Below are 13,046 nucleotides of genomic sequence, written 5' to 3'. Positions count from 1 at the left end.
CCTCGTGGAAATCTGGGAAATGTAACCCCAGTCACGGAGTAGGAGGCAGCACAGGCGTAGCTAGAGGGTCCACCGGTGGAAATGGAATCGCGGCTCCTGGCACCAATGAAGGTGGAGAATGCCTTGGTGATCCGGCCACAGAGGAGGATGGGGCCTTCTCTGGGCGGGGTTTCTTCTTTGGTGGCTCTGTCAACATCTATGCCGGGGGCTTGCCTGGATCGGCGGACCGAGCCTTTAGATGTCTGTGCCGACGCTTTTCTCGATGATCTCCTCGGTCCTTTTCCAGGGCCGAAGAGGAAGAGGTCGACACCTTCAGGGTTGCCGGAAGGGCTGCACCGGTGTCCCGCTGCTGACGAGAAATCGATGGCACCAGCTCGGATGAAGTTGAAGCGCTCGATGGAGTCAGCAGCTTCGCCCGAAAGAGAAACTCCATTTTCTCGGAATGAGCCTTATGGCCCTTCGGCATCATTTGGGCACATTTGGTGCAAGTTAAGACATCATGGTCTGACCTCAAACATAATACACAAATCCTATGCGGGTCTGTGATAGACATTGTCCGAGGACAATCGGGGCACCGACTGAAACCCGATGCCATGGCTTCGACAAAAATTTAGCCGCGGTGCGGTCGATAGGCCCCAAAGGGAATACTCGATAGGAATCAACTGCAAATGAGGGTAAAGCCTTACTTACGACCGCAGACTACGGAATCGATAGGGGGGACCCCTATAGGGTAGAAATTGTTTGAAATTTTTTGAAAAAGTTCCGTGAGGAAATTCCAGCTCCTTAACCTGCGTGGTTACTGCTGCACGGAAAAAAAAAAAAAAGAGACTAAAGAGGGACCCTTGCTGGTTTCAGGGTTAGTACCATGCTGGGCATGCCCAGTAGGTGCCAGTCAAAGTTCTAGAAACTTTGACAAAAGTGTTCGTGATCGGGCTCCATCCTGATGATGTCACCCATGTGTGAGGACTACCATCCTGCTTGTCCTGTGAGAATACTAGTAATAAGTTTGCAATCTCATTTTTTTTTTAGTTATTTCAGAACTCTAGTGTATACCATTCAGTCCTGGTGAGTTGTTACACTGTATTGATTTTCTCTATTACATCTTACTAGTTCACCGTGATTTGATTCAGTTCCTCTGAAATTATCATCCTCAAAGAATGTTTCTGTTGTAGGTATCTCTCCAATGCCCTCCTGAGTAAATAGGGGACCATAAAGCTGATCAAGAGATGTAGATGGGCAGAATGGGTAGGTCATATGATCTTTTATCAGATATCATGCTATTTTTCTATGTTACTGGCAGGTACCATGGACCTCCACGTCGATAGTTACGAGTCTAAGGGCTTCCATGTCAAGTGTATTAATGCTGAGGGCTTGGAAAGCTTAGAGCCACATGGAAGATGGCATCAGGATGTTCTGGAAGATGTCCTAAATTCTCAGTTTTCCAAGTTTCATGACCATACAAGACATTTTAGAACAAATTACACTCCTTTTACTTTCATGATTAATTCCTAAGCAATGTAGGCATTCTTTATGATTGTAATACGAAAATGTTTATTACTGACAAGACACCATTTAAAACCTGTGGCTTTTTATTCTGCCAGGATAGAGAACATGGTGTTAGCTAAATTGAAAGAAAACCTTTTGAAAACAGAAACAAAGCAGCAAAAGGGAGCTTAAAGGTGAACTTTTAGAGGAAAAAAAATGTTTATGAAAGAGCTTCTGACCAAATTAAGAACAGCATTGTGGGACCCTTTCAACACACACTGCAAAAGAAAAAAAGGATTGACCAAGGCTCATAGCACCATCGATTATGTGTAGTCACCCAAACATGCTCAGAGAGAGCCTTAAAGCTCCTTAGCTACAGGACAGGACACAGTCTAAGCCTCAATGCCATGACAAATTCCCACATTTGGGACTGTCTATGGAGAAAAAAAATGTTACAGTGTTTACTCATTTACATCAATTCATGCTATAAAACCCCTACATTTGCAAAATATGTGGTTATTGCCTGCAGGTATTCACTTAAAACTCAATAACACTTAAGATATCAAAATGATGATGAAAATTATCCCCATGGGTTTTATGTACATTTTTTAAAGCATATATTGATGGTTCTCTAGAAGGTCCTATTATGAACGATTGCTTGAGGCAGTTGGAAAAGCTGCAAAAAAAGTTAAATTTCTGTTTTCACTGTAATACCCAGTTTTAACTTGCTTTAAAAAATAGTTAAACTATAAGGTCTTTTGTACCAGTTCATGAAGGTTGTTGAAAGATTGATGCCTATCACTTCAGAATTTCAAGTTACAGTAACAGAAAAACAGGGGTGAATTTTCCAAAGGTTTATCGAGCTAACTTATGGAGTTAGCTGAATAAATATAACCAACCAGCTAATTTGTCCACATAAAATTAAAAGATGCACCAACTTAGCCAAGTTGAAACAGTATGGTTCCGACAGCTTTCTGGGGGCAGGTATTTTATTTAGCTTGTCTGCAAGGATTTTCAAAAGCAAAAGCACGTTCAAGCAGCATTGTCTGAGTTATCAAGAAAGCTGCTTACCTCATAAAAATGTTGCTAGCAGTAATTTAATATGGGTTTGACAGTTGCTTGGTTTTTGATTATAAATAATACTACCTTTAACATAAGGCTTGGGGTGTAGCCTGCAAGAAGTGGCAGTTACTACCATAAGAAACTTGCTGGTCAGACTGGATGCACCATTTGGGGGTTTTTTTTGCCATCATTAGTGTTACTATATTAACTGCATAACACTATTTGCACCAATAGCAGGTCTAAATATAGCTGGAGAAATGTGCTCCTAGATTTAGGAACATTTTCAGCTGCAAACAGCTGTTTATGTTTGGCTGAAAAATTGACTCAAGATAACTGGGTAAGATTACCTCTCAGCCTTCAGCCCTATTTCAGCAGATGTGAATTAGAAAGATGTCAGCCTCCTTTGCCACACCGGTACTCGAAAGGTAGGAGGTGGGTTATTGCCAGGAGCTGCACAATGTGCCAGTGCTGGAGCTGAAGCTGGGAGATTAAGTTGGATCTTGGAGCTAAAGCTGCAGACAAGTCAGAAACCATGTCGATGAGTAGAGCTTTTCCATTGTGGTAGGGAGTTCACCTCACTAGAGGGCTAAGCAGTCTTCTGATAGTTGTAAACAATTCCCTGGTTCCCAGCAACCCCCTTTAACCTACCTTTGACCAATCCAGTTTACCTGTGTGAGTGGCCATCATACTGTCTTCCTGATCTTTTATGGTCCTTGGCACTATTACTTTCTGATTTGCCAGGTAGCTTTATCACTAGGGCATTGGCCCTGCATCTCCTGGCTGCTGTTTCAAACCCCACTGATGCCTTTCCCTAACAAAAGAATAAAGCCTCTTCTTACAATGTCTAGAACTTCTAACTATCTGGCATTTTCTTCCATCTTCAGATCTATCAACTCAGGATGTTTTGGTCAGATAGTTACCACTAGTACTCTCTGTTTTGCAAGAGCTTACCTTTCGTAAGACAAATAAAATGGCCCGTTCAGGAAAGACACACAGAAATTAAAGTTTTTCCATCTTCAGCAAGCCCATCAGTGACCACCTCCCTATTATGTATGAAGCAGCTGAAGAATCTTGGTAGTTTCATGCTGTGGGCCAGCATCATCAGATCCATAGCTGGGAAGCCCCTCTGAGCACAAATGAATTCAGATGATGTGTTTTGATCACCCACTCTCTAGGATTGCAATTCCTCTACACAATCTGCTTACATATTTAAATGCTTTAAAATATGAATTGTTGACAAGCTGACCAAATTTTGTTCTGCCCAAATCAACAACATACTTCAACTGTTTGAACAAAGGTGGTGGCACAAGCAGTACTCCACCACAATGTCTAATTTGATTCTCATACACTTGTGATAAACCTGATCTTGAAAAGTTGTGAAGGCTATCATTTTGTTCTTCATTTCCCAGATATTCATGTGTAGAGACTTTTCTTGTGAAAAACAAAGATCTTGTTTATTATCAGTACTGATCTCTTGCTCTTCTCTTTTCCGAAGTTCAATCTGGCCATTCAACAGAGCACAAACTCCTGTCCAGCTGGAATTGTAGGACTGATTTAAGCTCATACTTGAGGGTTTTTCTAAGATATCTGGCCTATAGAACCATGTGTGTGCTTAAGTACCATAAGCCCCAAGATTAACAGACAAAGACAATCAGTGATCATTTCCAGAATGGTGAGTGTTGCATTCCTGATGGCCTGCAGAAGGTTTGTTGATGCTCAGGCAATCTAAGCCAAAATTGTTATAGAAACTCACTTTTAAAGAAGATAGATCCAGTAGTGTGTCCAGAGACCTCTCATCACAGTTAAAAATCCAGATGTGCTTTTGCAACAGGCAAATCATTTTGTTGTGGCCTTCACAGCACGCCAGGCACATTTGTCCCTTAATGAATATGTCACTCACATATGAAAAAGACAGACTTTGCACGGTGAGCTTGGGTTATCAAAATCATGAACAACTTGGAAAGCCCTCTGGAGACGGAGGCAAAGCTGAATAAAGAGCACTGTGATGAGAAAAAACTATTCCTCTAAGAAAAAATCTCAGCTCTCTGGAAGATCTTGCTACTCGAAACCATTCAGAGATGGTAGGCAGAAGGGCAAATTCTGACTTCTGGATCAGTCAACTCAATAAGGAGGGAGACTACAGAGCTTTGCCCTAGCCTGAAAATTACACTGGATATATTTGGGCTGTGGATCTTATTTCAAATGATTATGTAATCAAATATTCAACTTGCTGAGGCTTTTTCATAGGCCTGAATATTTCCCTGAATGGAAACTACTATAGCTCTAAGGAAGATTATGAATTGACTTGAAGATGTGGGTCACAGTAGCTGTCCATGTGATGCAAAATTATTCTAGGGTTATTCCAGCTAGCATCTATTCCCAAAAAAGTTTGAATAATTTGGGTAAAACTTTGGACCTAGAGAAACTGAACAGGTTTTGTGGTTTTAGGACTTCAAGATGGAATCTGTTCATTCTTTCATTCAAGCAGACACAGTGGAATTTCCTGTGCTCCTTGAATCTACAGAATGTGCAACTCTATATATCCCAATCGCTCTATGCCATCAGAATGAAAGAAAAGTGTGTCTTCCTTGAAAATCTCTATTAGAAGAACTTAAAGATGACAGGCAGAGTTCAAATTTGTCTTGAAAATAATATATTTGACAAATTTTTCAAGCTGAGCATCAAACAGATTTACACCTGCAAAAGGGATCCAAAGCAAATGACTCCTAAATTTCCACAGACTAGTCTTATAGCTGCAACTCTACATGCCATAGCCTTTAAAGCAGCGGTTCTCAACCTGTGGGTCGCAACCCCTTTGGGGGTCGAATGACGATTTGCTAGGGGTCGCCTAAGAGACCATCGGAAATATGGGTTTTTTGTCGCTCCTCGAGTCACTCCCTCCCCTCACCGGATGCAGTAAAAAAAGTTCATTCTGCACTCCCTCGCTCCCCGATTGGCCGGTGCTGGGCAAAAGGGGCTTGCTTTGGCAAGCCCCTTTTGCCCAGCATGCCTTCACTCCTCGAGTCACTCCCTCCTGCTGTAAATGTTGGAATGCATTGGAAGAGGAGTAGTCTTATACGGCGAGTATATCCCAAACTCTATATTTTAACTGTAAAAGTTGGGGGTCGTCTTATACGCCGGAAAATACGGTATATACAGTACAGTTACTTAGGCCTATGAACGAAAATAATTTTACGGTTGGGGTCGCCACATAGTGGGGAATTGTATTAAAAGGGTCGCAGAACTATAAAGGTTAAAAACCGCTGCTTTAAAGTGAGGGAGACACAAGTCAAAGACCATATCTACCAAAGACTTTTCCACCATAAATTAGGTAGACATGCCAACTATAGCCAGTCCAGATTTAGAAATGGCCTTTTATATGTCCTAATACTACTTGGTGGCTGAATGCACAGTCAACAACAGAAGTCTACATCTGTTAGCCTGGTACCCCCCCAGTACAGGAATAACTTCCTTATATGCCATTCAAGCAATAGAAGAACCCACAATTTCACTCCCAATTACCTTGTGGGCCCATTCCTATCCCTGGGAGCTTAGGAATCAGAAAGGTGAAACTGGGTGGACTGTTTCAATCCAGGAGCAATCGAAAAACTCAGCTTTAAGGATCACACTCCACTGAAAACCTCATGAAATGCATAATTGAACTTGAAAAGAAAATTTTCTTTTCTTTTTTTTAATACAGAAAGCCTGCTTTTAAAATAAAATGTTTTAAGTTCAAAAATATTCATGTGTCAAAAAAAAAACCACAAAAAACACACACACACACACACAACAGAAACTTCTAGGTCTCTAGAGTTTTATTGTTAGTTCTGTAGTGTGATGACACCTACAAATCCCCACTGTGCAGACTTGTGGGTAGAGCTCATCCAATCACCATTGCAAGGACCAATGATCTGAACAAAGCTCACGATACCACCACTATCAATTTTCCAAAGCTACTGTGGCATTAAAAAAAAAAAAAAAAAAAAAAAGTTATTATTACTGCAGTCATTTTCTACCCAAGACCAGAAAATTGGGTGAGAAGGATCACTGCAAGAAGAGGAGATGGGATAAGAAATTGCATTATTATTTTTATAAAAATGTTTCTTTATTGTTCCTTGAGACCAAATGCTTTGCTAAAGAAAAAGGTCTTTATTTCCTAAAAGTCTTAGAACAATCTATATCTTGCAAATTATCCTGCAAGCAGTTCCAAAATAAAGGTCCCGCTACTGAAAAGGCTCTCTTGATTTTTAGCCAGGCACATTAACCATAGAGAAAGCACATTAACAAACCACGATTGACAGAACACAAGGCTCGAGGTTGGTAGATTCTCAAAACAGTATTTATATATTATAGAGAGGTTCAACGTTATTTAAAGATCTGTGAATGATTGCCACACAGTCTTGAATTTTATTCTCCATAATATTGGCAATCAATGTAAAGACTGTAATTAACAGATATGACTTGCCTCTTGGGTACAGTTAGTATTTGTGTAGCCATGTTCTGCACAATCCGTAAGGCCCTAATGGTGTTAGCTGGTAGCCCAAAATAAAGTGAAATGTAATAACTTAGTCCAGATAGGATCAGAGCTTTCAAAATGTACGAAAATGTTGAAAACACAAAAATGGTTTTAAGTTTCATAAGAAGTGTAGCTTATAAAATGCTGCCTTCACCATGGCATTAGATTTGTTCTTTTGTACACAAGTTGTCTCAAAACATAACTCCCAAGTTCATTACTTGCATTGTTAAGTTGATTGTCCATACATTACACAGAATTTCTATGGAGGAAAACCTGCGAAGCACAATCACTTCTGTTTTCCTAATGTTGAGCGCCAGCCAAGTCACAAACATCCAGTGCTTTACTTCAGCTAGGCACTTAGATTCTAACACTGCTGCATCCACCCAAGATGACATAATAAAGAACTGAATGTTGTCAGCTGAGTAGATATATATACATACATACACACACACACATATATATACATATACACAGTATCCTGCTTCTATGTTAGCTAAGAGGCTACATATATTAAACACTTGCCAAAAGGACAAAACCCTGTTGCACACCTGTTTCTATTAAATATATGTAGATTCCACAGACCCCCCCACCCTCATTTGTTGGCCACAAATGACTACTGTGAGAGAGTAAAATGGAACCTTTTATGTTATGCCTTCTGTTAAAATTCCCCTTCCCTTGGGGACACACATCTTATCATCTACTCATAATTCATATACATCAGGAAGGTAGTATAATTAGGTATGCACTGAGAACAAGTCTCCCAGGGCTACTGCCCAGGAGGAAAGGGTTAGGTCGGCCATCATTGTTGGTGATTCGATTATTAGAAATGTAGATAGCAGGGTGGCTGGTGGACATGAGGACTGCCTGGTAACTCGCCTGCCTGGTGTGAAGGTGGTGGACCTCAAGCATCACCTAAATAGGATTATAGACAGTGCTGGGGAGAAGCCGGCTGTCTTGGTACCGACATAGGAAAATGTGGGTGGAAGTTCTGGAAGCCAAATTTATGATTTTAGGTAGAAAACTGAAATTCAGAACCTCCAGGGTGGCATTCTCTGAAATGCTTCCTGCCCCACGTGCAGGTCCCCACAGGCAGGCAGAGCTCCAGAATCTCAAAGCATGGATGAGAAGACTGTGCAGGGTAGAGGGATTCAGTTTTGTAAGGAACAGGACAACCTTTTGGAAAAGAGGGAGACTTTTCCAAAAGGTCAGGTTCCACCTTAACCGGAGTGGAACCAGGCTGCTGGCACTAAATTTTAAAAAGGAGATAGAGCAGCTTTTAAAACTAGAACAAGGGGGAAAGCAGACAGTCACTCAGCAGTGCATGGTTCGGAAGAATGTACCTTTAAAGGATGCTAATGAAACAAGAGACTTAGGGCATCACCACAGAGGTTCCAATAAAAGCAAAAGTAGTCCATGTGCCTATAAGTAAAGAATCAACTGAGCTAAAAAATTCCAAATTATCCCTATCAACTGAAAAGCAGGCTGTTAACACATCAAAAGATGCACTGTGAAATCTGTATGCCAACGCCAGAAGTCTAAAATGTAAGATGGGAGAGTTAGTGTATATCAGTGAATGATGAGATAGTCATAATTGGCATCTCAGAGACCTGGTGTTAGGAAGATAACCAATGAGTCACTACTATATCAGGGGACAAATTATAATCGCATTCATAGAGGGGATCAACCTAGTGAAGGTGTGGCACTTTATGTCTGGGAGGATATAGAGTCCAACAGGATAAAGATCAGAGTAGGATTAAAATGGTCAATTTTCTCAGTGGAAATGGTAAACAGTGGAGTGCCTCAGAGATCTGTACTTGGACCGTGCTTTTCAATATATTTATAAATAATATGGAAAGGAATACAATCAAATTTGCAGATACAAAATTATTCTGAATAGTTAAATCACAAGCAGATTGTGATAAATTGCAGGAGGACCTTGCAAGACTGGAAAATTGGACATCCAAATGATAGATGAAATTTAAATGTGAACTAGTGCAAGGTAATGCATATAGGGAAAAATAATCTATGCTGTAGTTACACGATATTAGGTTCCATATTAGGAGCTACCACCCAGGAAAGAGATCTAGGCGTCATAGTGGATAATACATTGAAATCATTGGCTCAGTGTGCTGCAGCAGTCAAAGAAGTAAACAGAAAATTAGGAATTATTAGGAAGGGAATGGCAAATAAAATGGTGGATGTCATAATGCCTCTGTATCGCTCCATGGTGAGACCACAGTTAATAATACACCTTGAATACTGTATGCAATTCTGGTCACCGCATCTCAAAAGAGATATAGTTGCATTGGAGAAAATACAGAGGGCAACCAAAATGGAATGGCTCCCCTATGAAGAAAGGCTAAAGAGGTTAGGGCTGTTCAGCTTGGAGAAGAGACGGCTAAGGAGAGATATGATAGAGGTCTTTAAAATCATGAGAGGTCTAGAATGGGTAAATGTGAATCATTTATTTACTCCTTCAGATAATAGAAGGACTGGGGAGCACTCCATGAAGTTAGCAAGTAGCACATTTAAAACTAGTCGGAGGAAATTCTTTTTCACTCAATGCACAATTAAGCTCTGGAATTGGTTGCCAAAAGATGTGGTTAGTATAGCTGGATTTAAAAAAGATTTGGATAAGTTATTGGAGGAGAAGTTCATTAACTGTTATTAATCAAGTTGACTTAGGGAATAGCCACTGCTATTACTGGCATCAGTAGCATGGGATCTACTTAGTGTTTGGGTACTTGCCAGGTTCTTATGGCCTGGATTGGCCGCTGTTGGAAACAGGATGCTGGGCTTGATGGACCCTTGGTCTGAACCAGTAAGGCAATGTCTTATGTTACTGTATACAGCAGCACCTCAATCTATGATGGTGAAAGTGACTAAAAAGGAGGGAGGTTATTAAAAAAAAAAAATCAGCAATATTTATTTTTCTCAAGATAACAACCTGCCTATATTTTGGCTGTATTCTTCTCTTAACATACTACCCTACCAGATGGCATGAGGTGATCTGCACAGAGCAACAGTTACTACCCTTATCAAAAGGCATGGCCGTAACCTGCACGGAATGGCAGCTACTACCTGTAATAGAAGGCATGGGGGTAACCTGCATAAAGCAGCAGTTTCTACCATAAGCAAATTGTTGGGCAGACTAGATGGACCATTTGATCTTTATCTACCGTCTTTATTATATTACTAGCCTTTGGTTTTAAATTTTTCTCTCTTCTGACCACAAGGGGTTCAGTTTGAAACTTGTGAGCAAACATATATTGTCCAAATATAAAAATTTTATATACATTTCACTTTTTTGGAACTTAAAATATTCTTAGTTTAAATATATCAATATGATGCCTGCATAGAATTCTAAGGATTTTAAACAGTTCTCTTACCTTGTTAAATTTATAAATAGTGGAACTAGCTAAAGTAAGAGATTCCCTTCCAAATATTTTTTTATCTTTAAATTACATATATAAAATCAAGTGTAAAAAAGGGAATTTCTTTTGTTCTTACTATATTATTTTAGAAAGAAAAACATATGTAAGCATTGCTGCTTCACAGAAATACCAGCTATTCTCATTCAAATAAATTGCACTACCATGTATCAATCTGTCATCCGCTCTGTCTTAACGCTATTATCAACTTTTAACGGTCTTTCTCTTAAGTTGAACATTAATTGTAAAGCACTGCCGCTAATTTCTGTTTGTTCTAGCTCTGCTGCTAAACATTGTTGAATGTGAACCGACATGATGCTACTAAACGAATGGCGGTATATAAAGAACCTCAAATAAATAAATAAATGGCAAATTTGTAGTCTGACTTCCAAGAAGCCTAACCCGAATGCTATCAGTTATGGTGCTAACAATCAACAAGTTAAAACTATTTAACCTAGCACACAAATGAACTTCAGTGTATATAGTCAGACTACAAATTTCCCATTAATTTAGTTGAGTAAGAGTAGCTGGTATTTCTGTGAAGCAGCAATGCTTACAAATGTTTTCTGTCTAAAAATAAATAAATAAATGGCCTACCTCTCTGTTTTTCGGCCACCGGTGGGATCAGATCCACCAGCGGCCACATGCACCTTCCCCCGCGGTAAGACATTCCACTAGCCCCAGTCAGCAGAGATGAACACTCTTGTCTTTTCATCCCGGCTGCTGGTGGCCCTCTGGAAGCTTGTTCGCTGCCCCCTCGGGCACTCCTGGCCTAACGCTCATTTCAGCGGTACTAATGGATAGTATCGACTAGACATCAATAAACTGGGAAAAATTCATAACAAACTGTCAAGAAGTTGTACATACAGAGGATAACTTTTCAAAACCATTTCTACAGGTAATACAGTGCTTTATCTGCATAAATGGTCTTTTACAAAATTGTGCCCACAATATATGAATATATTTCCACACAAGCCCTATATGTGCACAAATGTACCTGTACTGAGTAGAGGTGCTCTGGTCAGAGATTGGGGGAGGGGATGGCACTTACACACATTTTAGGATTTGCAAAAGTTAGCACAAATTGGCAGGTTTAACTTTGTGCAGGTACTTTGGGTGGAGTAATTTTTAAAGCAAACACACACATAAACGTACTTAGAAAAAATTGGCTTTACAGGCACATATTTGCTGGTTAATTTATGTGAGCTGTTTCAAAGTTACCGTTCCCAAAGTTTAGAACATAATTACTATTTTAAACTTTCACCCTAAAATTCATGTAGGTATTTTCCACTATTATATCCCATACTTTTCTAAACTGCAAAGATTAAAATACCAATAGCATCAGTGTAAGTGTTGTACCTCAAAAACCTTTATATGTTATTACACTTTTTTTTAAACTGTAATAGCACATTGCCCACGCAAACTCTTTATAAATATGTACTAGCACAGAGTGCAACCACTACACTAAGTAACTTCTAAATTCTACATATCTAAATTAGAATGATTAAACTTTGCAGAAAAACTGTAAACTAGAAATCCAAAATCATATACACGTAAATTCATTATGACCATATGAAGAAACAAAAACAAATATACTTGTTTTTGGACTCAACAACACAATAAGCTAAAAGCAACTTATAATGGGTGCAGGCCAATAGCATCACATCAATCGGAAGGGAGTTAAGAGAGGGCATTTATAAGCACAAAAATGCAATAGGTGGAAATCTTTAGTTCTTGACACAAGGGTTAAATATCCTTTCAAAAAAGCAGCCATACATGTTTCCTCTCCTTTTTTGTCAGTCTAAACCAGAATAACTTTCAATGGTAAAAAAAATATACCCGACCAAAATGTCTTATAAACATATGAGCTACTATTAATTTCTCTCCATTGATACAGTTTTAAAAGCTCTCTCTCATTGTCCTCTTCTAGATTTACCACCAGGCCATCATCCAGTGCTGTGTTTTTAGACTCTTCCCCCATTATATGTAAGCTAATAACTAAAATAAATTCTTACTATGCTGCACAGAACAAAGGAATATGTTAAACTAATACAGCTTTACATATATTTTCTAGTGTGCAACTGATATGGTTTAAAACTGGTTCTCTTCTTGAAATGTTCAGAGATACTTCTAACATTACAATTATTCCTTCCCTTATATCAGCATCCAAGAAATCTCTCAAATTCTTCTATAAAATATACTTCAAAATGTTAAATAATCAATAATCAAAAACAGGGTTATTACATATTTATAAACAAACTATTCCCTCTCATTTTACAAGCAAAAAACACACTGAGGTGAATTTTAAAAGCCCGATGTGCACATTCATTAGGGGATGCACAAAGAAGTCTGGCTTGCACGCTGAGCGGATTTTAAAAGCCGTTGAGATACACGCATATTTCCCACAGCGTGCACAACTTGAAAGTTTTCAAAAAGGGGCAGGGCATAGGCATTTCAGGGCATAAACCTAAGATGTGCACGTAAATACTGATGCGACCCAGCACGCTCCAAGTCCCCCTGCCACATAACTTTGCTTCTGCTATGGATGCCGT

The 13,046-nt window shown here is 39.5% G+C and overlaps 1 protein-coding gene across 6 annotated transcripts in view; it reads right to left on the bottom strand.

The window, feature by feature from the left end:
- Positions 1-13,046, bottom strand: part of CCDC91 (coiled-coil domain containing 91) — an 843,537-nt gene that overhangs the window by 792,626 nt on the left and 37,865 nt on the right. The window lies entirely within an intron of this gene.

Source organism: Rhinatrema bivittatum, chromosome 4 (assembly GCF_901001135.1).
Source record: "Rhinatrema bivittatum chromosome 4, aRhiBiv1.1, whole genome shotgun sequence".
In the NCBI taxonomy this organism is placed as follows: domain Eukaryota; kingdom Metazoa; phylum Chordata; class Amphibia; order Gymnophiona; family Rhinatrematidae; genus Rhinatrema; species Rhinatrema bivittatum.
The sequence above is the reverse complement of the archived record's forward strand: the minus strand, read 5'-3'. Positions and strand labels throughout refer to the sequence as shown.